At 45.6% G+C, this 26,333-nt stretch overlaps 1 protein-coding gene across 9 annotated transcripts in view; it reads right to left on the bottom strand.

Annotated features, from left to right (window-relative positions):
- Nucleotides 1-26,333, bottom strand: part of camta1a (calmodulin binding transcription activator 1a) — a 289,186-nt gene that overhangs the window by 65,297 nt on the left and 197,556 nt on the right. The window lies entirely within an intron of this gene.

Genomic DNA, 26,333 nt, shown 5'->3' with positions numbered 1-26,333 from the left:
GATGGGGTTAACCAGTGAACACCTCAGCACTGTCCCAGCATCACCATATGACTCCTTCCATCCTTCCTTCCTTCCTTCCCTTCTCTCACTTCCACTTATAACCTGTCCTGCTTGGAGAGAACCCCTGACAGAATGATTCAGGTGCTCCTTACTCCACCCCAGCCCCCTGCCATCACCTCGCAGGGCATCCCGGCACATAACTAAAGCACGGTGTTATTAATATCCTTATCGTAAACAGATAATACTGTGCCTGGGGGCTCGTTACCCGTGGAGAGAGCTAGGCAGGGCTGATAACGCCTCCCGGTATCGGGCAGAGGGGCCAGGAGACATTTTTCAACAGCCGGCAGCAGGCAAACGCAGCAAAGCGCTGTGCAGCGAGGAACAGGAGCAAGGCACCACTTATCCTCCCCCACTCCTGTCTCCTCCTCAATCCTTCTCTGGGAGACCCACAGCCCCGGTTCCCAGGTGACCCAGAGGGATGGCCAGCCTGCTTTTGCTTGTTTACAACAAGAGTCTACAGCACTCTCTCCCCGAACCTAACCGGCTAGGAAATAGGCTGTGATTTTGTGCAATACAATATTTGTAAGAGGTGAGGGTAGGGTGGATTGCTCTTAAGACAGGACGCTTGGCTCTTACAGGAATAAATCAAACAAGTGGGTCTGGAGGGTTGAGCTCCACTGCTATCTACTTTGGGAAAGTTGTTTGTTTAGAATTTAGGAGAAATCACAGCAGGGGTGATACACACACACTGTGAGAATGTGTGCATGTAGAGATATACACTGACACAGCTTCATTATTCAGCAGTTTTCTGTTCAATAAGTTAATGAAGGTTTCCTCAGGCTATTTAGATGTGAACGGTTATATGGCGGGGAAGGGGGCAGGGAAGAGGGATGGAGGGTGGTGGGGCACGGGGATGTTTGGGCTGCACTGCTTGGAGGACCATGTGATAAATAGGTGCCTTGAAGTGTGTGATGTGCTCGTCTTGTTTAACTAAAACCTAGTTAAAAAGAGCAGGGCCTGCAGAGGAAGTCACTCTGTATAAACACTCATTTGCCAACATCAAACCGTCTGATTAATTATACCAGAGAACTGCTGCACAGCTGCACAGACTGGGCACATAGTGAGAGACACATTACATTGCAAAAAAAAAACAAAAAAAACAAACACATCACACAGATGCACAAACATGCATGCGTGGCCGTGTGTGCACAACACATTCACACACACAGACGATCCTATGACCAATTCACAAACAACAAAAGTCACTTAAACCTCGACTGCTTCTCCAGGTGTTCCATTGTTCCAATCACACCTATTGTGAACTGATTTCAATGCTGCTGAACTCTGTGTGCGAGTTGGAGATAGTGAAAGGCATGCAGACTTCCTCCTGTTCTTATTTTTCGCTGTACTCTCATCCATTACAGCTGTCTGAAATAGGATGTATGCCTCCTCCCACTCCCATAGCTCTGCCATCCATTACTCCACGCTGGCAACAGACAGACACTTCCTCCCACTCCCACAGTGCATTGAACATCACATTACTACAGTCAGCCACAACTGCTAGCAGCACACACATCTCTGCCGTGCAGTTTTATAAGTATTTATGTCATAAACTGTACTTTGTGCTGTTTTTCAGGGATTAGGCAGCTGTGATGCAATAAGGCATTTAACTGTTTAGGAATTTCACTACATTCATGTGTTGCAATACGTCTGTGAAAGGTGCTTATAAACAGAAATGCATCCATTCTGTCTGTTCAATATTTGACTTTAAAAATTCAACAATGCTGATACGCACACCGCATAATTGCATTCACTTTCACCGAAGATGGCAGACTTCTTTTTAATGCTGCATGTGTGCTAAATAAACTTGCTGTCTTGTTAATTCTGATTACAGAGAGTTTATTGATATATCATGGCTAATACTGCTCTAGCCTCAAGCACTTGGCCCACTGAGAGTGGGCTGTGGCGTGGCGGTGTGCGGTTGGACGAGGCTATGGCGTGCTCCTCAGGATTGACAGGTGGGCCAGTGCAACAGGCCTCAGTGACTAGGGTGACTGGGGAGTGAATAAATTAGCCCCCAGGCTGCTTTCCTCTCCCTCTGTTTACTCCATTTCTCAACCACACAAAGCAGCGTGCCAGACAAACAAGCAGCTTAAAGCATAACACAACTGTTGCACCTGTCAGTGCCGATATACAGTAGGCATCAAACACATTTGCACACACACAAAAGCTTGTGCTCCCTCACCCTCCCACCACACTCCCACCCACGCGCAAACACACACACACACACACACACACACACACACACACACACACACACAGTTAAACAATAAGTTCTTCAGCACAAAACTACACAGACACATACTGTTACACTACAGCACACACACTTTTGCACACACACACACAGACAATGACAATAAACTCAGATAGAAAAGGCTAGCCAAGATACTTTTGAGAGCACAAGCACGCCCACATACACAATGCTCATCATACTCGAGTGCTTATCAGTAATTCAAGACGCATATCAGTTACTGGTGTTTCTGCTGCTCTCTGCATGCTGAGCGTGTGGGTGACAAAGTGACGGCAGCAGAACCATTATTTGCTGTCTTTGGGCTGTGACAGATGACAGCACATCACAGGGCAAGCAATTAAACCATAATTATACACACATACACACATAGCCTCTCATAAAAAAAGAGCAGTTTCCCACTGTGTAATTTTTGAAGAGCTCACTTGCACGAAAACAAAAACATAGGTGTATTGGCACACACACAGGCACACGTTCAAACGCATGTGAATATGTTATTGGTTTACTGCTGTGTTGGGGGTGCAAATGAGCCACGATAGAACAATGATACACGGTTTATAGAAATATTCACAGGCAGCGTGTCCATAATGTATTCATGTGCTGTCACTGCAGACAGCAGGAAAAAAGAGTTACAGCGACGTGTGTCCTCCAAAGTCAGACACTGATGCAGCAAATTCATTTGGTGTTGTCACTCAAGCGAGTGGCCAAGGCGATGAAACTCTGCCTTGGCCCAATGAGAGGGTATTATTGTGTGGCCTGAACACGCCCCCCCCTTGGGGTGTTAAAGTGGTCCTGAGTGGAGCGGGATCGCAGTTCACACAGGGCAAGCAGGCCAGACAGCCCAGTGATAAACAGTTCGGCCTAAATAAAGCCTTCAGATATAAAGGCAGGGCCACCACCGGTTACCTGTCCTGCCTCTGGAGGCCACCGCTGCCCCTGGCCTGCCTGTTACCCTGGCGACACCTCACTTACATTCATCCATCATGGCTGACAGGTGTCAGGCACAGCAAGAGATGGGTTAGCAAAATGCAAAGTCTGTGGAGGCAAAGCTGGCACGGATAATAGTGAGACTGAGAGAGAGAGGGGAAACTCTCTCATTAGACCATAATGATGTGTGAAGACAGTCCTAATCAGAGCGTGGCACCTTATTTATGTTGGCAATTTGCTGTTTTCCTGCAGTGATGCAAACGTCTTACTGTCAGAGGCTGCCACACATTTGTCTCTTGGATTGTCAGTCCAACTGGGAAAAAACACACATGTACGCACTCACACCCACACAAACAAATGTCTGCATGGATTGACAACATGCTGGGCATTTTGTTGAAAACTCTTCCTGATTTTTATTCCAAGCCATCCAGCGCCCAGATTTGATCTATCACATAACTTCTTCAAGGATACTTTTACCATTGATTCATGTGTGAATCATGTGCCCTATAATGTTTCCTTAGCCAATATTTGTTCACACACATCATCACTCTATTAACGAATGATCTACAGCAGGATCTCAAATAAAATTTTTCAGCACTGTCTGTATTGAGCGAGTGCTTTGCACCGTTATACAGATGTTGACATGAACATCTACCTGGTAAAGCCAGTTCTGGCTCACTGCTTCATTAGAGGGAATGTAGCATTTTGTGTATGTGTACTTCTCTGTGTGTACATCTTTGCATATGTCTGTTCACTCGGATGCCTGGGGCAGGTGATTCAGCCTGGGGCACAGCAGCATAAATAGAGCTCACGCAGCAGCCAATCAGGCAGTACTATCAAACCCCATCCGTGGAGGGAACGCAAAATCCATACTCAATAGAGATTCATGGACCATGCAAGATTCAAGCTACCCTGGCCATTGACAGCATCCATGATGACTATTGATCAGCCAACGATTTTTGGCTCTATACAGACGTGATTAGATGACTTACGGCTGAAAAGTGCCACTTCCAGTTTGGAGAATGAGCTCATTTTCGACTGATACCGTAACGCTCTGCATTTCACCTGCTGTCTTTTACAGTCAGCCACTCTGCTCTGCTCTCTCCCAATCGTTCAGCGAGAATCAAATTATCTGTAGTGTCTGGTAGAGTGGCACTGTGCCCAGAATGCCCATAATATACAGTGTCTCACTTGCATTTTGAATTCACAGAGAAATGCACAGCTCCTGTATGTAACTCGCACAATGGTTGTGGCTTTTTTACTCCGGCAACTGCTTTCTCAATTAAGATTCTTCTCCTTCCCCATTCCCCTTTAAATAAGCCACTACTTGTAAAGTTGTAACAGTATCATTCTTCAGTGCATCTGAAGACTTAAGCAACGGTTGATGAGACATTATACATAATAAATCAAAAGAGGCTTAGATTTATCTCCCCGGTCCTCTCCGTTGGACCAGCTGCAGCCTCTAAATCAGTCAAAACTGAGCGGGCTACAAAATGAATTGGCAGGCTGCACCCGAGCTGAAGGAGAAAATGAAAAACAAACCAAAATTCCTCAACAAAGCAAAACAAATGATGCTGTGGAAAAATGCATGTGTTATGGAAATGACCGGCTCCAAAAATAGCATACTCATTGTAAAATAAACACAAACAGTTGATAAACAGGCCCTGAAGAGGAGAATTAATTAGCCACGCTGGACGCGTAAACACAGCCATACATCAAGTTCAAAAGGAAAACAACAACAGGGCTGAGGCGGTAAGAGAAGTACTCCTGATTGCCCGCCATACCGAAAAAAAGCCCTGACTCTCTCTGGCCTTGCTCCTGAAGCTAAGCAAGACAAGAACAAGTTCAAGACAAAAGAAAGGGAAAAGGCACTTTAAGGCGGAGAGCTATGGTGATGAAGCTGGGTACAGGAGTTATATATTGGCTAAAGGGAGGAATGAGGGTGGAACGAGAGGACAGAGAAGAAGAATAGAGATGGAAAGATAGACGAGGGGATGTGGGGTTTACAGCCCCGCTTTTGCACGTGCCAGAGGAAGCTCATGCACATGCTCATGCACGTCTGTCTCCCTGACTGAAGACACAGTGTCTGTTGATGCTAATGCTAGCCAGCTGGGCTCACGGCCAAAGGCATTAAGTGGAATCGAATTCCACCAAACTAGCTTTAATCAGCAGGTTTTTAAGGTTAGAATTACTCTCCCTCTCCTCCAGCCCGCTGGCCAAGGTTAAAGCAGACACAGGCAGGGGCTGGGCTCAGCTAATGGGATGGAAGGGTGGCATGGGGCCTACGGCATGCCACCATACACCAACACACACATTTATACACAAGGACGCAAAACATGCATAGACACAAACACAGCTACACACTTTAGTGTTTGCCAAGTCACACCAGCCTATAAAAATAATGCACATACGCAGACAGAAATACAGTTTCACCCGTGTGTGACTGTACGTGTGCGGGACAAACACAAGCACACAAATATGCATAATGCACAAAACTCTAAGTGCAGTGACACACGATGACAGAAGCTGGATAAAAAATTCTCAGCAGGATCAGGTCACAGCCAGACCACATGTAAAATTCATCATTGCAACATCGTCATGATAAAAAAGATGTGACGATAAGAGACTAATGCATCCATACGTGTGTGAATACATCACACGTATAGTTTTGCCTTTAGATAATTGATGCCTTGACCAGCTATAAATAGCCAGCCGAGGTGAGGAGTGAAAGATGGATGCAGGCCATAAATGTAAATGTATGCGCTTTAGAGATGTAACTTGTATGCATAAACAAATCAGACTGCCTATTCGATATCTATGAGCCCTATAATATTTCAGCCAACAGAGTCCAGTGTACAGTGTACCTACACACAGAAATAAAAACTTTGACCGGCTCTCTGTTACTATAGCTACATCTGTTCTGAATATAGTACAGCATAAAGGCCCATTCACTTTAAGTACACCTCACAAAAATGTTGAAACCCTCAGTACAAAAGGAAAGGTGGCGAGTGAACACATCGGGCTATTTTTCATATTTCACAAAGAGCCAGTAGAGGCCTTGCCTTGACCTCAGCCCACAACAGCAGTCAACACACTGATGCCTGTCAACAAAGGAAATCTCAGTAAGCCTTGCAGCACTTCTGACAGCTTCTCAAAAGTCAAACTGTGTTTCTCTAGTACCCACACTATGAGCAGATGCCTAAGCAGCAATTGTAGCAAAGCTTCTCTTTCCCCTTTCCCTCAGCGTTCTTTCATTTCTCCCATCTTTTTCCTCTCCTCGCCTCAACTGCCTTTGCTCGACACATGAGAGAGTGGTTTTGCTTTGGAGATGCACTACAGATTAAATTAGCCCGAGTCAAGACTCTGCTTTTTAAATAGCCTAATAGCCTTGCAAATTTGTGTTTGACCTTGGTGCATCTGGATAAAGCAAAATAGCTCCAGTCAAAATTTTATTCGTGAGTAGATCAGCAAATCATACTAATGTGAGGGGATGACAAGTTACAAATGGATGTTGTGTATATGTGTAAAAGGTAAATTGGCAAATGGAAACCAGTCATTATCTCAAGACACCACTTCCTTATCTCCTAACCTTTGCATTGACCTCTAGATTTCCTGGCCAGAAAGAGTCATGTAAAAAATGTCTTGCAGCTAAAAGAGTAATGGGCATCTGTTTGCATTACGAGGCCGGGGCTATCAACCACGATAGGCACTTCATTCCATTAAAAGATGGGGTAATGGATACAGCAATCAGCTTATTGTGCCACAGTTTAGAGACTGGAGGTCAGAGGTCAGGTTTTAGCTGTCATTTTGGTGGGTGGGAAATGGCGTGGTCTGGGCAGTGTTTCCCGCACTCGGTGTCTCCACATGCTTAGTCAAACACAAATGCATGTGCTGGAAAAAGGCCAAAGGGATATCAGCACAGAACGTGGACATGAATTCAAATGGATGGAAAGGAAGAGGGTTACAGTACCAGATGCACCTACAAGGCAAGAAAGATAAGAAAACTGATCTGTTCTTTCCTGACATTGTCCTCAAAAGCTAGGCTCCTAACTAGTCCTAAAGGCATGTCCAGAATTTTAAATTTAAATAATTTATTAATAAAAGCATCACATGGTGAGACTGCTGCTGCTTAATGGCATTGTTTGAGCCTGTAAGACCGCACATTAACCTTCCCTTGTGTTAGCTGAGGTAAGGATAAAAGTGCCAATGTGTGGAAAAGGGGAGCACGTCCTCTGCATTAATGAGAGCAAACCATCCAAGCCACTGTTTCCCCTGAAAACGCACGTACACACACAGATACACACACACGCGCACACACACACACACGCACACGCACACACACACACACACACACAGCGGCGACCTGTTGAAGATGACATCACAGGCTCAGCCTCCCTGCCGTGGGTTACGCCAGGCAGACATGCTGCCTAATTGTAAGAGAGAGCCCAGATTTGTAATGCTCCACACTTCTGTTAGGGCTGATTAGCGGAGGCTCACGGCTTCTCCCCCTGCCGTGATCTATAGGCACTCCAAATTTCCAATATCTCCGGTGTGAGCAAGGAAGAGCTGAGAGGGACTGTAAATCATGACAAGTCCTACTGAGTGCAGGAGAGAGAAAAAAAGGATGGATGGGTGGAATCGGCGGGAGAGAGTGAGCAACACAGAGAGACTCGTGTGGAAATATGAAGGGGGAGAAGGATGGAGAAAATTATTGAGGGAGCGAGGTGATGGGAGAGGGAGTAGCGCACATATATAGGAAAGAGGAGCACACATCGGGGAGACATGAGAGAGTTTGGGAGGAAAGAAGAGAGGAGAGGAAAGGAGATATGATTACCAAGGAAACAGCAAGAAAAAAAATTCCCGCCGGGGAGAAGAGACAGAGAGAGTGTGGAGCAGACAAAGAGGAGAAAGAGCATGGGGGGAAGAAAGGGGGTGGGAGGACAGAGAAAGGGAGAAAGAGAGACACAGAGAGAGAGAGAGAGAGAGAGAGAGAGAGAGAGGGACAGACAGAGAGAGGAGAGGATAGAATGAATGCTAACAGGGAGCCCAAACCCAGTACTGAGGCTTTATCCTTCACAGGCGGAGGAGCAACAATCGCAAACACATTTTCTCTCGCCCTGGCCCTAAGAGAGATAAAAAAGCAATTTGTATTCTATTCCTATTCAGCGTCGCTTGGCCTGTTTCTCTGCCTGCATATTTGTAAACACAGCTTTGTCAGAGCAGCTTAATCTTCCCAACACAAACACAGACTACAGGAAGGAGGGGCGAGAAAAGGGTGAGGAGGGGTGAGGAGGGAAGAACAGTGATGAGGGGAACGGAGGGTAAAGGACGAGCGAGAAGGAGGGGACAAGGGTGAGGAAGGGGAAGAGGGTGAGGATGGGAGGGGGAGGTTTCTGGAGCAACCGAGGGTCATACGAGAAGCCGGGCAGGGCATCGCAGATCAGAACTCGTTTCCGTCTCTGCTGCCACGGGATGCCCCCGTGTCAAGCTCTGAAAGTCCCGGTGTGACGCACTCACGCACACACACACACACACACACACACACACACACACACACACACACACACACACCCACACATGCACGCACACACACACACCATTGGTTGACCCATTCCCCCCGCCGTCGTCTCTTCCCACCGGCCTCAGGTCCAACGGGCCTGATAACTGACAGAAACAAAAGAACAAGCATTCCTCATCATATGGCCTGGATGTGACAGATGGACAAGGCAGGCCCTTGTGCTTCCTTCACTGTCACCATGCCTCTATATAGCGCTGGTGCAGCACATTTATTCTGTCATGGAGCTCACAGGTATGCACTTGCAGGTTCCAGGGGAACCAGAGTCCACGTTCTGTACGGGCCAAATCACACCGTCATGCGGAAGGACAACCACACTCACAGCAACCAACTGTAAATTAAAGCAGAGCGACTGCAATGGAGAGACTGAGAAAGAGAGCAGGCTTGGAAGTGGCGATCGTCTGGGTGCACATTCGCTCACAGAGGCGTGAAATTAGGCAGAGCGACACCTGCCAATACGCATTGCATTAAAGCGCACCAGGTTCACCCCGCTCTTTGGCCTTCGATACTGCGCCGTATCTTTCTCTCATTCTCCCTCATTCTATTTCTCAGTAGTCTGAGATCTCTTTATTATGGCCCACAGTGCCCAATTAAGGACCGATAGCGGCCGCATCCACCGTCAACGCAGTGGGAGAGACGGTGCTCTACTTCAGTGCATGGCAACAACCTTCCTCAACTTCCGTGTTTCTTTTCTTCTGTCCCTTTCTCGTCAGCCCCGGCAGCACCCAGCACACCCAATTTGGACATCCAGGCTTAGCGGCGGGATTAGCAGGATTGAGAACAATGACAGAATTGACATCGATCATGGAAAGATGGAAACAGTAACAAGCTCACCCACACCGTACAATCTACCTCCTATGTCATATCCTGTGTGCAGAGCTGTGACTTCCACAACATAACAGCCAACTGAATTGAAAAAAACAAAAAAACAAATAATAAGCCAAGAAGCTGTTTCTGTTAACACACATACCCTTGAGTTTGCGCCTATCAGGGCTTATGAAAGGTCAACAGCAACACAGTGAAAACAAAAGTGTGTTCTGCAGCTCTCAGCTACATCCACTTGGTGAGGCACATGCAGTACTGACAAAATGTACCAAGCTAACTTTATTGTCGTTTGCTGCTGCCATGGTTTCAACAAGTGTCCTTTGTGGAATTTTGAATGTCTGTAATCCACTGCATATGGAAATAGCGTATATTAAAAAAAAAAAAAAAAAAAACTTTACCAACGCATATACTTCTGAGTGTATGTGTGCATGGGGAGACATACAGCCCTGCAGAAAGACACAGGGCCAAACACACAAAAGACAGATTCAGAGAGACGGGGAGTGCCACAAACAGACAGAGAGACAAGTAAAGGAAGACAGGGAGAGCCACAGACACACAGCAGGCAGATGGAGGAGCCTGAGAGCCCCCGGGCAGCCCTGTGATGAAGACAGTGGGGACCGCAACCAAAGGAGTCCATGTTATGTTCGGATTGTGATGAGGAGAAGGATGGGGTGGTTGGTTAAGGGGGGGGGGGGGGGGGGGTAGACAGACAAGAGAGATGGAGCAAGAGAGAAAGAGGGAGAGGGAAAAATCAGCTAGTGAGCCAAAAAGAAGGAAAGGAAAGCAAATGAAAAGTGACACTTTAATTCAGAGGGCTTCTTCTGCCTGAGTTATTATGAGATGTTTGTAAGCTGGCTTGTTCATGCATCTCCCCTGGCCTCGTGCCTGGCTCCCTCTCACTGAGGAGACCTGTGGCGCTAACCTGTCTTTATCTGAGCTGCACAGCAGGGGACAGCACTCTGCCACCATCCTCTGCTTTGATCCTCCCACTTACACCATGGCTGCCTTGCTGCTCTCCCCCCCCCCTCTCCCCCCCTCCCCGATTCCCTCCTCGAACATCGCTCATATTCAAAATGTGTCTCCGTGTGTCCTTTTGCTGCTTTGATATGACCAAAGTCCTCCATACTCCCTCCACTCTTAATCAATTGTGATTACTTTAAACTGGGAGGCGAAGGTTAGCTCTGACTTCATAAAACCGCTTCTGGATGTAGTGGTGTACTAGTGCTACATATCAAGATAACCACTGAGGGGACGCAGAAACAGAGAATACAACTAATAGAGTGAATGCATGTGCATGAGAAAGAAATGCACACCGGAGCAGAGACATAACAACAGGACGACAGTGCAAGAGTTAGAGGCCAATAGAAACAAACACACGGAGAAAGAAAAATGGCACTGAGTCTGAAATGATTTGACATTCTGGCTGGGCAAGGCTTGGTGTTTGAAGATGGGAGCCTGACCAGGGTATATGATTTCCACAGTAGGAGAAGGAAGGCCATGAGGGCTGTTTTGGGCTTGGGCAGCAGCTGGGGAGCAGACAGATAAAGGAGACGGACAGATAAAGGAGGCAGACAAATAGAGGTAGGGAATTATAGGCACACACAGATACATGGGCTAAAACGTACCTGAAGTACCAGACAGGTACAATCTGGCAGCCAAAACAGACAAGGATGGAGGAGGGGGGCGGGGGCCCGAGCGTAGCAAATTTAATCAGGCAGAGAGATGCGCACACACACATACAAATACAGGTACAGCAAGACAGACAAGAACATAGATAGATGCACTGTATGAATACACAACGGTGGTGTGATGAGAAATGTAACTGTAAAGCAGAGAGGGAAAAGGACCCAGAGCAAAGTCAAAGTGAGAATAAGAGAGCGAGAGAGAGGAGGATGGAGGGAGAGAGACAGACACGGAGATGGTGGGATGGGGGGTAGCAAGTTGGAGTGCCGACAGGTCTCCAGAGGTTGTAATATATAGCATCGTTTCAATCTCTCAACAGCAACTACAGCCCTCCTTTTTCATATCCCTCCACAGTCTGAGGACAGAGAGATACTTCTGTCCTTCAGAGCCAAATCGGCATTCAAGATGATATAATGTGCTCATTTTTTGACATTATATCCCCAAATCTGGATGGTTATTTGTGGCTGGATGTGCTCTCCGTCCCCATTCTCTCTGGAAATCTCAAGGTTACTAATGGTAAAGGATGGATATAAAATGCCAACGTCAAACGCGTTTCTATGTTTGTCTTGTGCTGTTTCCCCTCTCCCAGAGAGGTTCGAGACCAATGGTTGATTTATCTGCTGCATGCACCATTAATCCTGGGACCATGCATGCCTCTGCTGAATAATTGATCTCCGTGCAACTGTATCTAAATCCGTCAAAACAATGACACCACACCTCCTTCTTTATCCCTTTACTTTGTCGTTACCTCGCTCCTCAGAACCGCCTTCCCGTGCCTTCGTAACACTCCAGTTGTTCTTAAAAAATAAATCTACCACGGAGCTCTCACAGTTTTATGCCAAGTACAATCAGGCAAGTACAGCGTTAGGGTTAGCTGGAGTGGTGTCATATGTGTGTGACACTGTTGTTCAACCACCAGAGGGAGTTTACCCCTGACTGTGCATGCGAGGATCCATAGAGGAAGCCCGGCCACTTTACTAAATACACAAACAAAATATAAAGATGTTGTTGACAGGGTAATCTGACAATGCCTCCACTCTAGAGTCCTGGTTGCCAAGTAGGGCCGGGAGAAGCAGTGACCTCCTAAGGTGATCAGCTCTCAGCTATCTGTCTAGACCTCAACAAACAGCTGCTCGGTCCGGACCAGAAGGGGAACAATGACCCTTAATTTATGTCCACACCCCTCCCTCCTCCCCACTTCTGCCTGTCTCTGTGACTTGTTTTTGCATACTGCATTTAAAGTAATAAGTACAGTATCTCCTTGAATGCCACAGAGCTATAAATCAGAGGAAAATAGACCTGTCATCTTAGTAAACAATGCATGGGACCAGTTATCATTAAAAACATAAGAGTTCTTGAGGAGGCCTCGCCATGCATACGGATGAGGATGGGACCAATCTAGCAATCTCCTTGGCTCGCCCTAAGCTTCTGGCCCAGACTGGAGGTACACATATGCGCATGCACAACCAGACACAGGAGCAAACAGGAGGGCGCACAATAAAACGCTTCCTTTAACTGATCTTAAGGTGTCTATTATAATCTTAGGCACTTATATAAAGCCATTATAGAGGCTATTTTTGATGAAGATTATCAAAAGCAGCTACAAGAAAGCTGCACTTTACAGTCAAAACCACAGAAAACGTTTACTTTTGAAAGGCAAAAGGAGCACCGTGTCTCTGGATTTTCACAGTATAATACTGTGTGCAGCTATGCGAGGCAATTGGGTCTTGAAGACATTGAAAGATGTTGATCTCCTTAGACCTCAATGCACGCGTAACGACTTCACAAATAACAATTTGATTATGATATTTACCGTGTATTATGACGTCTTATGACAAATAGCGTTTCATCACGGAGTCATTCAATCATAACATGTTGGTCGAAGTGACATTACCAAGATTTAGGTCAGCGCTCGGAAAATGAGCTCCGGATTCGATTGCAGAGACGACATTGTTCAATGTCACGACAGTGCCATGAAAATTTAGCATCATTTGTTATGTAGTGCCATCAATGTTTATGACAGCCAATCCATCGTCAAGTAAGCTGTATGTCAACCTTTATGTCATCTTTATGACACATGGATCGCATGAAATGTCAGGGAATGTCATCTCTATGTTCCCAGGCGCTGGAGCACATGTGATGGATACAACCCCCAGAAAGAAAATCACAGTCCCAAACACATGTTTGCAGAGCAGAGTTCAAACACCCTTCATGTTAATCAGGAGCCAGTGTTCCTGTGCCCCTGTGTAAGGTGGCAGGCGGATGGCTCCCGGCAGCGATTTGCATGCAAAGCTGCATATCCTTCTTCCATAGCAGGGGCCCCTCAGGTGTAACTGAGTGGAGGTTCCTGGTGGCACTCTGCCCTCTCCCTGCCTAAATGAGATTGGGCTGGAGTCCCCCTCATCTCTGTGTGCACACCTCCCCTCGCTTTTTCCAAAGGGAACACAGACACAGACACTGGAGTGAGATACAGAGGTCAGCGAGACACAGGCTGAAAAAGATAGACACAGAAAGCGAAGGAGAGGGAGAGAGAGAGAGAGAGAGAGAGAGAGAGAGAAAGGCAGAGTGTATGGTCTTCAGTCAAGAGCCCTGGACTAACATTTAGCCAGCTGCTGATTTCATGACCCACGATGAATACTGCAGTTTTAGATGATTCCTCCTCAAGCTGATGATGACAGTAATGAAGTCAGTCTCCTCCTAGAGCTAGAAGTTACTTTAAAGCTGCCACAGTTTGAGAGCATTTGCTACAACCCATTAGCTAAAACAAGGTGTATCCCTAAGTGATACTTGATGAGAATGAGGATGGCCATACATCTGTGTATACAATACCTACAAACAGGCCTCCAGCACTATTTGTGCTGTACAGTAATAGGCTTCGGTGAGGCCTGTAAAGTGCTGCGACTGCATTTTTAGAATGGGTAGAATTGCAGTGCTACAGAGTTCGTAAAGAGGAATCTGGGAGGAGAAGAGGGGGAGAAAAAAAAAAGTCTGTGCAAACTAGAATCTCTGTCTCAAGTCTTCTTTAAGTCCAATGCAGGTTGTTATCTGTCAGGGAGAGCTGGGAGATGCTCTCTTATCAACACACAGACACTATAGGCACATAGAGACTTAATTAAAGTTCCTTTTCCATCTGATGAACACGGTTAGGCTGTGTTGTCTGTCTCTGCCTTGTGATGAATTCATTCTGCCTGCAAGATATGAGCCAGTTGAGCCTTGCATGTCAGCCTCTGTCTGCAGCTGCCATCCTTCAGATACACTTGGTGACAGAGGGGTCCAGCACATCCTCTGCGGGCTACATGAGGACTGACATGTTTCAATGGCTCCTCCCACTGCCAACCCCCCTCTTCCTCAAGAGGCCCCAGTGCTCCTGCCCTGTCTCATTATGTGGGTGAGATGTTTGGGGGTCTCTCTGTGCCAGCCTGTCGTACTGTCAGCAAGCATAATGCCTCTCAGTGGGCGCCGTAGCAACTGCGGCACACAGTTTGTTTCTGTGTGCGTGTCTGTTTGTGGATGAATTCCACATCCACAGAATTTCTCTCCTCTCCTGCTGGATTCTTTTCACGAAGCTCAAAAGCAAGGTAGGGAATACGGTGGCATTTATAGTGCAGAGGGTTTCCACACTAATGCAAGATTCAAGTGTCACTCAATGTTCAACTGACCAGTGTAAATACAATACCTACTGTAGATTTGTCTTTTCAATTTGTGCCCACTGCTGAGGGTAAAATTGAATTTAGTAAGGAGCTTTGTACACAACCAGATGACAGTGGGGCGTTGGGGAGTGCCAGTGAGAGTTTCTATCAAGCCTGCAGATTAATAAAAGCTTGTGTCAAGATCTGCAAGATGAAAAACAGCAAGAACCAGACGGCCCAAAACTAAAGCAAAACAATCAACTTCTTGAAAAGGCTTAAATGACATTTAATATATTTACTGGCAAACATAAACATAAATTGACACCAGGAGGCTGAGGGGAGTGAATACAATATCTCTGATTGCTATTACTGGAATAAGCAATGACAGTGTGCACTAGATTGGTATGGTATATTGAATTTCATGTTCTTTGAAATGGAGTCTGAAATGTGAGATTTGTCTTTTGCCTCTGAATGGCTCACACCACACACACACACCCCCGCCCCCCCTCATTCTCTCTCATTTGGACACTGGCACATTCAGTTAACTAATGCGCAGTATATGGCGACGCTACGCTATTACCCCATTCTCTCAACTGCCTGTCGAAGAGATGGAACATCAAATGTGATTTGGAGAGGCTTTCTTCTTGTTTCCGTTTCGCATCAGAAACATACCTGCTGGGAAGATATTCTCTCTATAAATTTAGCCTATCTGCCGCTGAAAACACTATTCATCTCATTACAGTTGATTGGGATCCTCATTACATTAGAGAGTGCACACAAGCATGTGCGTGCATGTGTGTTTCCATGCATGTAAATAAAGACAAGAGATAATGAGCATAGAGAAAGAGAGCAAGAGGGAGATATAGCAAGAGCGGGAAAGAGAATGAGGGAGGGAGGAGTGTGTTAATGAGTGTGAGATGTGCTGAGGTCGCTGTGTTTGTTCTGTAATAGTGTGTTGCCGCAGAGCTATGCCACCTCAGGTGGGTGATTAGCGGTAATTATATAATTACACAAAATGTGATAATAAACAGCACAGAGGGAATCAGCTCCATCATCTACTTTGCTACACCTCATATATACATATACTCATTTTCTCGTGTACAAACAAGTAAATATAGAAAACAGTTCTCGCTTTTTAACTAGTACGCACACTCTCTATTCATGCGCAGCCCTGCACCACCACAGAGGGAGACGGACAAACCCGTTCGCACCCAGATAATTCCAACCTGATACAAAAAGTAATGGAACACTCACACTTGTCCTCCACTCGCACCTGTGAGTAAAAACCGATTTGCTCCCTGACACACAGTAACGGCCAATAAAACAAGTGCTGACTCGCTCCCAAAGGCAGCCGAGGGGAGCGGGGGGACAAATGAACACAAACTGGGAGTAAAAAGCTGCTCCCGGGAGGATTTTGCCTTTTCTGTAGTCCTCATGCTCCTTCCTGCTTGAGTGAGAAACACTATCTGAAAGAGCCCACGACTGTCCATCTCATCTCTGGGCCGGCCTGCAAAAAGGAACAAATGTGGAAAAAAAAAAAAAAGAAAAAAAAAAGAGGGGTGATTGTCTGATGCTTCTCTCAGTGTTACTAGAGAGCAACTCAAGGGGCCTTTTCAGCCATAGGTTCCCCCGCCTAATGTGTTTATGTGTGAATATGTGGGCAAACTCCTAAGAGACAGACAGAGAGGAGACAAACTGTACAAGCCAAGGAGAAGCCGTCCAGATGATTTAGAGGTGGGATAAAACTTACAGTGACGACGAGTGGAGAACAACAGGCAAAAATGTGTGAAAAGTGAATTGGATAGAGGAAGAAGAGGGCAGTGTCAGTATCCGGAGGTAAAATAGAGGATAGGGAGTGAGAGAACAGCATGGGGTGGAAGCAGGGGATAATTACTGCTAATAAAGCCTAATGGAATTCAGGCCTCACGTCAGGTGCAAGATGATCTGATTACTGCTGGGCGGCTGGGGGAAATTGGGAACTGATCCGTTAATCCTGCCATCCCCTTTTGTCTCTCATTCAGTGTAGGAATGTGCGTATCCGTAAGCGTGTGTTCACAATATTGGAAGAAGTATGCAAAGTTAGTTTAACTCAGTCCTGTACAACTGATGCACACAGCAAGCAGAATCATTTCAATATTTCAAATCCATAGTTTCAGTGAATATATTTCACCGAACTCTATAGAGTAATTGCAAATCATATTAGATATCATATTAGATTTTGTCTTATTACTAGTGTGTGCGCTGGCAACATATCAAGAGCTTGAGTCACAGGATGTGCTCTTTGACAGTGACTAGCCGTGACCTGTGGCATCCCTGATTCAGAGCTCAGCCCATTACCCTCTCTGCTGTGGTTTGTGTATGGAAGCGCGTGTGCATGTACTGTATCTGCGCGTGTTGATGTGCATGCTGTTTGAACTTTTCAACTGGCTCTCCCTCCCCAGGCCCCCTGCTGATGACTGCTGACCTTGGCTGAATATCACATTTTGGCGACACAGAGGTCAATGGAAAATGCTGCCTTTCCACAGTACAGTGTGTGTGTGTGTGTGTGTGTGTGTGTGTGTGTGTGTGTGTGTGTGTGTGTGTTGTGTGTCCAATAGGGCTTGAGTGAGGAAAGAGAATGTGAGAAATAGAAACAACTTCAGTGTAAGTGATACTGTATGTCGTGTGATATAATTGTGCCATATATATACAGTATGTAGCACCCCTGCAGGGGTAAGATGTGTGCGAGCCTGCGTCTGCATCTCTGAAAGTTGATGAGTTTGGAGATATGTTTTTTTTTTTCCGACAGCAAACACACATACATCCAGTAATCGGTATGTGTATACGTATGCGGATGTGAGGGAGAGCATCTTGTTATGTGAGTGCATACACTCAAAACAATCTCTTTCTCATCTACAGGAGACCATCTCCAGTCTCGCCTCGACTTCTGTGATGTTTCCTGCTCTCATCTGGCTTCAGCTGACTGCTGCAGAGAAACGGTTTCAGCATAGCGAGCTGAGAGAAGGAGCAGGCGTCATTAGCCTGCTTGGAGATGCCTTTCTCAGCCATCCTCTATCTCTCTATAGCACCTGCTCCGTCTCCAGATGAGATCAGGAAGGTGGGGCATTGGAGGGCAAAGGAAGGGTGCAGCACAGGCATGCTCGAAGCGGGAAGAGAGGCAGATGAGGGCGTAGGAGAGAGATGGGAGAAGGAGGAGGGCTGTGCATGGAAGATATCAGCCCATGCCTCAAACCAGACTCGAGGCACTCGTTATCGTGGTTTGATTTCTTGCTATGCTGCTCCACATACTCAGCTCATTGTAATGGCTGTTGGGTGTGAACATGGACGTGGCAGCAGGAAGTCAAAGGGATTAGCCATTTTTAAAGTGCTGAGCTTTTAGCATATTTATCAAAATGACATCCAAGTCAACAGGGAACTAAAATCAATCCAATCCTTGAAGAAAAAAAAAAAAAATCAACTTCTCACACTTAAAAAGATAGCAACAGTGTACTCAAGTTAAAAGAAACATCAATATATCGCATGTAAAGTCATGGCCTTCCCTTGGTCAAGTGCCACGATCAGTAAAATACAACATTTTAACAGCACTGACAATAACAGGAGACATAAGGCCACAAAGAGACACAAAAAAGCCATTTCCTTTTCTAGATATAGTTGCCTTTCAGCTTTTACAGAACTGAGAGCTTTTTTTTTACCACCACTGGGAAGATGAAAGGCCTATATGAATCATTATGTTTAGTATAATAGCTTATTGACCTTGTGTTGTGGGAGAGATGCCAGGGAGCATACATGAGAATGCTCTCTTTACAGCAGTTTTCTTTATTTTAGTCTGCACACATGGATATCCTTCCCCTTTGCATGACCTACATTATAAGCTTGATAATAATATAATTTAGCAGTACAAAACTGTAACACTATCACTAACCTTTCAGTGGTGTTATCTTTTTCACAGCAGTCTTACCAGTGGCACCTGAAGTCTCTCAACAACTGGTCAGAGTCTGTTTGCCTGTGCCGTGGAAGGCCTTTACAGGTTCACATAGTGTGTAAAAAGGCTTTTATTGCAGGCCAATCTGCAGGCTTGTTGTGTTTTTACAGAGTATCATCTCTGCTTGTTGTGTGAGGGTGGGATAACATATTGGATGTTTATTAGACCTGGAGTCAATGCCCACGCCAGAGCGCTGCTATAAAACTGCCCTCTATAGCTGGTCAGCAGAGGCAGTCAACTGGGCTGCTAGCCTGCACAGGCCAGATGCCACTGGGCGGCTAGGAGCACTTCTGTCCCCTAATCCCCATCACCAGCAGGTCACCCTGGAAAGGTCTACGAGTCATGTACACAGAGGGAACGTCTGCTTTGTTTACTGTAATATGTGACCTCATCCAGCATATACTGGTAGCCCAATTAATGCTTATAGCACATACTTCATAAGCATCTGTGCATGTGTGCAATGGATTTGCTAGCACACAAAAGAATATAAGCCAGATCCTAATTTAGCAGCACAGTTCTACAACAGCCCCAATGTCTGGCAGAGCTGCGTACGGCTGTATCTGGGATCCTCTCCCCTATTTATGTTGGGCTTCTTCAATATTTAAAGGGGGAACCACAGCACTGGCCAGAGGCACTTTATAGAGCCCTGCAGCAACATGAGAGATGAACCTGGCTGAGACACATACAAAAACAATTGTGCACACGCGTCACGGCAAGGCCTGGGCAGTGAGTGGAAATGCTGGGCGTTTAGGATCTGATGGACACAGACAGTCCCTCTCTAATCGATCTCTTCCTCAGACCATTTAGCACTTCTGTTACTCTGGAGGCCATGGCCACAGCTGTGTCTGTGTGGTCCTATAGATTCACCATGGCACACTTGGCAGTAAGATCATGGCAGACGAAAAATATCAGCCTGCGTTTGGGCAGTGTCTGAGGCACTTTCAGGGAATCATGTTGTGGAGCCAAGGGGAACCAGCCCCATCTTTATTGCTCTTTAATCAGAGCAGTGCAGGCTGGGTAAAGATCAATGATCTCTGAGTGTTAGCATTGACTTGGGCCTACAGCTCCCAATCAAGGGCCCCTCTCCCACCTAATGTTACATTTAATGAGCCAATTAGTCCACAATGGCGTGGCCGGCATCTTAAACTGTTGTTTACTCTGCATTCATTATTAATATCTCATAGTTAGGTATGAATAAAATTAAAAGGAGCAGCGAGACCATTAGCTCCCCATGGTGGATGCTTATTAAGATAGGATGCTTTGTTATCTGAGCAAGGGGTGGGGTGGTAATTGTTCGTGGTGGGCAGGATATGCTGGTTCAGTAGCAAGAGTGGTTTGATTTATACAACCTTGGAGATGTTGATGCATGCGCGTTTGAGAGATGGAGTGGTGTGGTTTGCTCTAATGCCTGTGAGAGAAGAACAACAGCCTGCATCCAGTGGCGTCAGATGCTGCTTTAGCTCCCTCGTAAACACTCTCTGTTCTTTGCCCTCCACTCCTCACCCTCTTCTCTCCAGTCTCCCCCCCCATCCCTCCCACTTAAACAGGCACCTCTGGGAGGGTGTATGAAAATTTGTTTCATCTCCCCTTTCTTTCATTTTATTATTTTCTTTGAGGTGATTTTTTTTTTGTTTTGTTGCTAATTCTACTTACCATCTCTTTCAGAAGGGGAAATAAAAAGCTACTAAGTGGTCTGTGCATAGCATTGTATACCATGTGTACACACACACACACACACACATAAAACACACATTTCATTGTGGACCCTTTGTTATATATATATATATATATATATATATATATATATATATATATATATATATATATATATATATATATTTATTTATTTATTTATTATTTCAATGTTTAGTGTTATTTTCCATTGTCAGTAGACGAGTTTGCCTTCTGTTTTTTCCTGATGCGTCACATTCAGTGTCACAAGAGCAGCAGAAAGCAGCATTACTTTTACTTTTTAATTTAATCTATTGCAAAGTTGTTGTGCATTGCAGAGTTACTGACCCAGTAATGGCACGGTTTTACCCTTATCCACTGAAGGCAACAGCCAGATTTTAGTTGGTGGGTTTTTTTGTGCATTGTGAAAGGGGTATTAGAAACCTGTTGTAATCTAGGGCCAAACTATTAATCATTCAGTAAAACTGGAGTTGAGTCAAAATCAAACACCCCTAACTATCATCATTAGCACTCTTGTTCTGCACCCTTGTTCTGGCAAGGCCGGATGTGGATACACGGGGATGGGGACCGAAGCTTTCGGGGAGGAGGAGGGGGGTTTTGGCTGTTCCTTATGACGAAGATAGAGTGAGAGTGTGTATATGGAGGCTGGAGCAGAAAAAAATAAATCAAAAAATCAATAAAACATTAAAATCGCTTCAGTCAACAGAGCAAGACCCAGCTGCATCCAGCGGCTCTTTCGCCCAGAAAGATGCTTTGCTGCTTCTGCTGATGGGACCGACTCCAAATATTCATCAGGCAAAGCTGGGTACACACCTCAGAGGACGCTGTGCATTCCATTTGGTGGATGAGCGACAATATTCAGTATGGGCAAAATGAGACAATTCACAGACATTTTCTGGATATAATATAGAAGTTACTGGCCTGAAGCATTGTCGTTATGACCAATCAGTGCAATTCTTTTTAAAAATTCATTGAATTAAGTGATCAGTGGGACATTTTTGAATGCCTCTTTTCGTCCCCGAGGGAAGTGGCTTGACAGATATTGGCTGCAAGGAAAAATCATTAAAATATAACAGAGATCTGCTAAAGGCTATATTACAAAGACTAACAAATGGCAACATTTACGTTTAAGTCTTCTCTCCCTATCTCTCATTGCCCCATTCTTGTATTCATCTATGGGCTCCAGTCAGAAAGCAACAGGGCAAGCCTTTCCGGTTCCACTGCTCCTCGCCACTGAAGCAGTGCATAATAACTCATAGCCAACATCGTGCTGGAACGCGGCAGCAATTGCTTTCAAGCTCCCACTTAAAATAGTCCTGGTGACAAGCCTGCTGCTTTAAATAAGCGCCTCAGCCTGTCTGGAGAGGCTCCTTAATCCCAGTGGTGAGAGACACTCCAACAGGAAGACACTGGGGTGAAAAAACACTCCTGCACCAGAGAGACTGGAACAATTTACAGCAGGTGACTGTGGGAAGCAGGATTCACCGGCAGGGCAAGATAGAGGGAGCAACAGAGAGCGCACGGGGGGTGTGCAGAAGTGGAAAGGGAATATACATGGAATGGAAATGAGACAGCTTACCTACAAATACCTCAGTGTCCGGACCCACACCCCCTAAAATACATCCTTTAGGGGCACTCAAGCACAAATTTGCATTTTAAAAATGGAGCTGCACAAAACAGAAGAAGGCTGAAAATACTAGCAATAAAAATATACAAGTCCAGGGGGCAGAAACAAGGCACAAATATTTACAGTCGGTGCTGCTCAGTTTCTGTTTCTGAACACAACTTGTGCTCCTTGGCCTCTCTGTCTCTGCCAGACTGTGGTGTGAGCCGTACTTAGTCCCAGCTAGGTGACGTAATCGTGGGCCAGCGAGGGAGACGAGAGGGCTATGATGTCACCCAGCACCTCTAGCAGCCCACTAACGTCCCACACACACGAGCTCTCCTCTGAGAACAGTGTGTCCAGTACACAGAGGGAACGTTTTGGCCTGTCCTCCCTCCCTCACAACTTTTTCCTCTCCTCCCTTCCTCATCGCTTCCCTGTCCCACCCTCTCATTCTTTTCCAGCTTTCGTCCCCTTTCTCCCCCACTTTTTCTCCCTCTCTCTTACTGCCACCCTATCACTTCCATTCTCCTTCCTTTCCCTCCTCACGCTCCCACCCTCACTCCCTCTATACCTGAGGCTCTTGTTCTTTTATAGCAAATTGAACCTTTCACTCTGAAAGAAATAATTACTCTCTGGAGAGAAAGGGGACTGCCGTGGAATGCTGATATGACACACAATGTCACCTTGCCACTCAGGAGCCTGCCTGCGAACCCAGCGCAGAGAGAGAGAGAGAGAGAGAGAGAGAGAGAGAGAGAGAGAGAGGGAGAGGGAGAGGGGGAGAGAGGGGGGAGGATGAGAGGGGAAGAAGGAGAGAGCGGGTCAGGCAGTGGGAAGGGTGAGGAGGTTATGGAATAGAAGTAGCAGACGAGTAACAGAAAGAGAAAAAGCAGAGGTGAGGGAAAGGGAGAGAGAGAGGAAATTGTGCCTGTACTGGAAAAAGAAAACAGGAGATGGAGGGAGTGAAACCACAAAGAGGACAGGGAAGGTATAGCAGTTAATAAGCCAAGGGGAAATGAGGGAAGGAGTGACCAAAGAATGTAATAGGGATGAAAATGAGGGGGAGGAGACTGACTGACAGTGGTATGTGAAACTGTAAAGAAAAAGTGAAAGAAGAGGACGAGAGAGGATACGTGATAAGAAGGAGATAAGTAAGGTTACGGGCTAAAGTGGGAGAGAGAGCAAGGTGGTGTTTTGAGGTCAGAACGAGAGAGCGGGAGTGAGAGATAAAGAGAGGGACAGACAGGGTGTGACAGCAAGAGCCCTTACTGGGGTCAAACCAGGGATGGATCCATCTTCATCCACTGGCATTTGTGAGCTGGGGGAGCAGGAGCAGCGAGAGCCGTGAGCCGGATCACTGCCATTTCCACTTATTACCCATCATGCCTTTCAGCAGAGCGGCCATGCGGTCATGCTCCGGCCCTTGGGAAGCTAAACGGCCCACTGTGGGCTGAAAGGCAGAAGGGACACAGTAGGAGGATGGGAGGAAAGGATAGGGGGAAGCACAAGGGTTGTTGGACGACGCGATGCTGTCAGAGGCTCTTAGAGTAAGCCCGGGGCTGGATCCAGACTTACTGTGGGTAAGTCCAGGCTGGATCAAGTCTGCTGCCAAAAGTTTCTGCCAGTGTTAGTTTCATCAGAGGGAGCAATCACAAAACATAGTGTTGTTAACAAAGGGTCCACAATGAAATATAGTACAGTAACTAAATAAAATGTTCCTTTGATACCCTACAATCGCTGTTTAAAACAAAAAAACTCCAACAGCCCACCAGTATTGGGTTTGTCTACTCTGGACTACTGTAAAACATGGTGGTACCACTCCCTTTGTCAATATAAAAGTCTCATTCTATTGTAACAAAAATACAACGATTCTTCAAATTTTTACTCCTGCGGCTCATTTTCGAGTGCACCCTTACACTTAAAGTTACAGTACAGTTAGAAGGGTTAGTGAAAGCTATCTAGCTTGTTAGCTACTGAGACGTAAGCAAACTAGTAGAGATTGTTTTAGGCTTGTTATAAACAAAGGGATGATAAAACATTGAAATGACATACTTCTCAAGACCCTCGGTTTGAAGTGTGCCTCTGAAAAACCTCGGCTTGGAGGGCCATGGAGTCCTGACACTTTGCCCTACCCCTCGATCCCAACAAGAACTGGAACATGCTACCCTGAGGCACAGAGACAGCTATGTTCAATATTCACTTCCTTTTTTTGCTCTGCTTCTCTCCCTGTAAAATATCAGACCCTTCAAATGCTCCACCATGCTCAACAGCTATTCACTTACTGTGTGTTTGCTGTTTGGTGCTGAGCAGATATTACACAGCGGGTTTTTCAAGCTCTTGCACAATTTACTATGAGAATGAACCAGAAAAGTAATGTTGTGGGCCAAACAGCTAAACAATGAGCGTATAACTCACTATCAAGCTCTGTAAAGCTGATGGAAGCTGAAGCTTTAGGTGATAATTGTCTGTGGGTTCATCACAATGACACATCAACATCAACTCTCTGTTTCACACAGTTGTTTTGACACATTGTCATCATAAAAATAGCGATTTTTTTTATGTGTTTCAGTTGGTTTCACATTTCATGCACCCCCATATGAATGAGTCACCGTTCTGGATATCGCTGAATTATGAAAAGGATGTCTGGTTTGGGCTGTTGTTGAAAATAAATCAGAGAAAAATACACACACAACTGTTTTTAGAAGTTTCTTCTATGAATTATGGGTCTGAATTATATGGTAGTAACAGCTTATCTCATTTTAGGCTCAAGGCTTGAAAGTTTCAAGCCCAACTTCATAGAAAAGCAAAAGTAGACCACTGAAATACCCCTTTAATCAATTAAAGTTAGACTGGATATTATAAAATATTCACCTATTAAAAACGAGAGTAGTTTTTCATCAACTAAAACTAGAATAAAACTTGGAAAATTAGATGTCACCGGAACTAATATTCTCAATCAAGTATTTTATACTGCTATGGTAGTTACTGTTTAATAGCTTCAGTGAACCATTTTATTGATCCAGAATTCACTTCATCCTTTGTGTCTTTATCTCAAAATTATGGCCATCAAACTTTGCAAAATAGAGAACGTTTCTCGGTAGGAAGGAAAGACAAAACAAAAACTTGTATATGCGTAATGTATATTCACCTTATACACATACCTCTATAACAGCCAACCTCCACAACCTCTTCCACCGCGGCTTGTGAAACGAGGGCTATTTTTAATATCTGCTCGGGTGCCTTCTGAATAATGGGCAAATATTACTCAAGGTCACAACTCATTTGTCAGGCGCTGAGTTGAAGGAATGGCCCAGTGCACTAAGGCTAACATTCAGCTTTTATTCCGCTGATAAAACCCACAGCGGCTTTACGAGTACAAGCAGTTAAAAATGGAAGAATAACAGGCATTGGTAAGACAGAAGTATGTGGCAGAGAGTGGTGGACAGCACAGCATGGAAGAGAATAATTTGCAGAGAAGGAAGGAAGGAAGAGGAGCAGGGCTTAGGCTCGGACCAAATTGGAGAAAATCCATCAGCTTATTGCCTCGTGATGTTATAACTGAATGCCAAAGGTGGCAGGAAGGAGTGGCTCTGAGGATAAATCATGTTGCCTCTGCTTCCATGACAGCTTTAGTCACAGTGACGTCCACAAAGGGGCTGAGGTGATCAAACAGGAGCTGTGATGACTTCATCCAAATGTCAGAGACAGAGGGCTACAAACACCCCGTGTCTCTCTGGGCAAGCATTATTTGATCCTGGGAGACAGGCTCATGACAGGCCATAACATGACAACTAGTCACATATCTGAGACAGTGAATGACAAGACACAGTTCACCAAGTCTATCTATAATACATGGAATAGTTAAACAGATACAGAGGACACCGCCGCCATGTCAGGCCTTAGAGCTATATTATTAATCACAGGGGTTTGCAGTTTACTGTCATACAACTGTAAACTATTACTGTGCACTGCCACTGTGTGCTTGCAGCCCCACAACCCCTGGTCTTAGGTTATTAAATCCTACAGCCCCCAGCATGCATCTCCAGCTAAGATGCTTCCAACCCTGGCCAAAGACTTTTATCTTCCTCCCCAGCACAGGCATGGCACCT

This window comes from Sparus aurata, chromosome 7 (genome assembly GCF_900880675.1).
Source record: "Sparus aurata chromosome 7, fSpaAur1.1, whole genome shotgun sequence".
Lineage (NCBI taxonomy): Eukaryota > Metazoa > Chordata > Actinopteri > Spariformes > Sparidae > Sparus > Sparus aurata.
Note: the sequence above shows the minus strand (reverse complement) of the source record. Positions and strands in the feature narration are given on the sequence as shown.